This window comes from Physeter macrocephalus, chromosome 8 (genome assembly GCF_002837175.3).
Source record: "Physeter macrocephalus isolate SW-GA chromosome 8, ASM283717v5, whole genome shotgun sequence".
Lineage (NCBI taxonomy): Eukaryota > Metazoa > Chordata > Mammalia > Artiodactyla > Physeteridae > Physeter > Physeter macrocephalus.
In genome coordinates this window covers 123,457,956-123,461,800 of record NC_041221.1, presented here as the reverse complement: position 1 = coordinate 123,461,800, position 3,845 = coordinate 123,457,956, and positions in this window count along the sequence as shown.

The window sequence follows — 3,845 nt, the reverse complement described above, 5'->3', positions numbered from 1 at the left end:
CATACAGAGTGAAGTAAGTCAGAAAGAGAAAAACAAATACCGTATGCTAACACATATATATGGAATCTAAAAAAAAAACAAAAAATGGTCACTAAGAACCTAGGCGCAGAACAGGATAAAGACGCAGACATAGAGAATGGACTTGAGGACACAGGGAGGGGGAAGGGTAAGCTGTGACAAAGTGAGAGAGTGGCATGGACATATATACACTACCAAACGTAAAATAAGATGCAAGAGGGAAGAGATATGGGGACCTATGTATATGTATAACTGATTCACTTTGTTATAAAGCAGAAACTAACACACCATTGTAAAGCAATTATACTCTAATAAAGATGTTAAAGAAAAAAAATAATAACACATCAGGTTCAGAAGAGCTCAAAAAATGCAATTTACAGACCTTCAGTGGACACTGCTACTACTGACAAGAAGAAACTTAGAGTTAGAAGTGGGAAATAAGTAACATGAACAAAGAAACTGATAAAACATTTTGGCAAATTTAAATGTGTTGATTTTTAAAATAACAACAGCAACAATATTGTGTGATTTTTTGAATGCTAGAACTTAAATTCTTTACAACAATCATATAGCATTGCCATCCAGTGGCCTGTAGAGGGCAGCTAAAGCTTTTCATTTTGCTCAGAAGGGGCTGGAGATATTAATTTTAGAGTTTGTTTAAAAAAAATTAGTACTCAAATTTAAAATAAAAATAATTTTTAAAAAAGGAAAAAGTCATGTTGTAAAAAAAGGAATATTCCCACATGTAAGTCAGAAAAAAAGAACTTTCAAATATATATAGACAATCCACCTTAAGTGATTTCTACATGTCCTTAGCATACTATCCAGTTATGAGTAATTTCACAGTCATGATTGAAAAGTAGTTCTGAATAAAGTAAAATATTACATTTAGTCCACATACCAAACCTCTTATTTTGAATAGTTGAAAATATTTTACACAATTTTTTTGATAAAATATAATTTGTAACATCCATATTAAAGAATATCAAGGTACCCCAGGCCGGCAGTCCCCAACACTTTTGGCACCAGGGACCGGTTTCGTGGAAGGCAGTTTTTCCACAGACGGGGGGTTGGGGGGTGAGATGGTTCAGGCGGTAACGCGAGCGATGGGGAGGGATGGGGGGCGGCAGATGAAGCTACTCTAGCTCACCTGCCGCTCACCTGCTGCTGTGCGGCCTGGTTCCTTGGGGACCCCTGCCCTAAGCACCAAGTGTACCTCTGTTATCAATATGTTCCACTTAATTTCTTTTGATTGTTGTGATCCACTTAAATATCTCTACTAAGATGCATGAAAAGTACAGCTCTCCACTTCCAATCGTTAATTGAAATGATTCTCTTGATTAGTATCATGAGTCAAGATTGACTTTGGGTACACTCCCCTTTCAAAAACATGTATAATGAATTTCCTTTTAGAAAATACATATAATGAATTTGTATATCAGTTTAGAACCACAGAAAAGAAGAAAAAAATCTTACCTGATACAGTCCAAACTTTCTCAATTAGCAATACCAAGGCTCAATCAGCATTCCTGACTAACCAACTTAAAATGTTAAACCACTGTTTAATCTACCTTGACCAGTGTCCTCACATTCTAGCCTTCTTACTAAACTTACTTTTACTAAGCTTATTGAGGTTCTTAATTTCAAGGTCAGACTACCTGATGATGAAATGCAGAAAATGATAATTACTATTCCCACATATGCACCATCATACATAAGAAGAATTCAAAGCTCTTTCAAGCCATGAATATTACCATTCTTCCCTGGGATGAATTTTCCCATTTTATAAAATAGATTTGACTGTAAGAGAAATAAAATGGATTTCCACTTCCTACATCACAGGTGCGGTAGCAGTAAGACAAATAGCAAAAGGAAGCTCAAGGCTTTTGCACATTAAATGTTTTGATATGTTGGACACCAAAATAGTACACAGAGATTTCAATGTCCTGTAGAATACACAGGGCATATTTTAATTTAAACTAATTTTTTTCAAAAAACAGAAAAATGAAGAGCCCTTCCAATTTCTTGTATAAACCAATGTTAACAGAAGAGCTCAGCAGTTTTCTACCTAGAAGAGAAAGGTTGTACTTACATTTCTTACTTTTGAAGAAGCTCTCCTACCTATACTGTATCCGTGCTTCAGTCTAATTGAAAATGAAAAATCTCCAGGTTGGAGAAACTCAGTGACATTCAGAGCCTGAGGCTTGACTCACAAAGTAATTCTACCAGTAATATTTTTACGGTTGCAGAAAGTGGAAAAACACAGATATTTTGGCTTGTAGTATTAAATTTAATTCATAAAGTTTAGTAGCAATACTTCTGAGGACAAAGAAAAGTCAGCTTTCAATATAACTAGTCCAGGAAAAAAAAAAAAAAAGAAACATTGCTGTTGCAGAAATTGCTTACTCCAAATTTCAAATATAGGCTTCAGGGTTCTGAAACAGGGAAAGATATAAATGGTTTATTATACATCTCAGATTGCAAAAGTATCAGAAAGATTTCCTAGGGTGAATATAGCTACCTAAAATCGTAGAACAAAATAAAAGAACAAAGAACAAAAGGTATTGTTTTATTTTTATTAGTTCTCCTATCAGTCATAATAATTTAATAGGATTCAATTTTTTCTAGTTTTCTGAATAGATATTATGAGGACCATAAAAACTCAGAAACCAGCCTATTTTCCCAAAAAAATTATATATTTTTAAGAAAATTTTTAAAAGGGAAGGAAAAGCCTTGGTTTGTAAGTATATGCACATTTGTATCGCTTGAGGGACTCCCCAAGCGTAAAATAAACCACTTACAAAGATCAAACCACATTCTTTCATTGTTTTCATTGGCCGTATGTCAGGGTACTGACCCATCTGAGACTGTTATGCTCATTGAATGAATATAGAAATGAAGAAGATTTCTCCCAAAGAAAATAGTAAAGGCACCATCTTGTTCATTTTAGCATTTTATCCATATTAGGGAAAAAAGTTGGAAACAACCTCAAATGCCCAAGTAGGGACTTAAAGAGAGCTTGCTGTACACAATAATGTACCGCACTTGTAATAAAATAACACATTTTACAGATACATTGAGAGGAAAATAATTACATTTATAATTTAAATATAATTCTGCAATTCTTAATTTTTAAAGTAGTATAATTTTTCATGATTTACCTAATTCCAAATCCTATTTCACCTGGAAAAGAAAGAAAAAAAAGGAAGGAAGGAAGGGAGGAAGGAAGGAAGGAAGAAAGAAAGGCTCTTTTTCTTTTATTTAGCTCAAATATTGTTCTACATTTTCAGAAGCCCAGCAAATATTCTACTTTATTCATGGTGTCAAGTTTTCAGTCAATGGAAATACTATTTTTCATTTATCATCTGATAAAGGAGACATTTCCATTAAAAAATGCTAGACCAGAAGATGTGTTAGGGCAATTTATTAAACATTTAGAAGGGAAAAGAAAATTGTAAGCTAGACATGTACCTCACTATTTACTTCAAGTTAATTCCGAATGGATCACACATTGAAATACTTTTTAAAAAAATAGAAGTACCAGACAAATCCAGGGATTTAATACAGTACTGGAATGGAGAAGGCCTTTCCAAACATGTCACAGCTACAGAAGCCATAAATAAAAGAATAAATAAGTTTGGTCACCTATTTGCTAAAAATAAGTTTATACAGAAAACTAGTTAGCACACACTTAGTAATACATACTTAGTTTAAAGAAAACTTGAAAAAATGACTTGTAGCAGTATAATAAAAAAGTAAATTTTCTGATAACAAAGAGCACTTACAAATCAACAATAAAAAGGATAAGAACCAGAATGATAAATGGA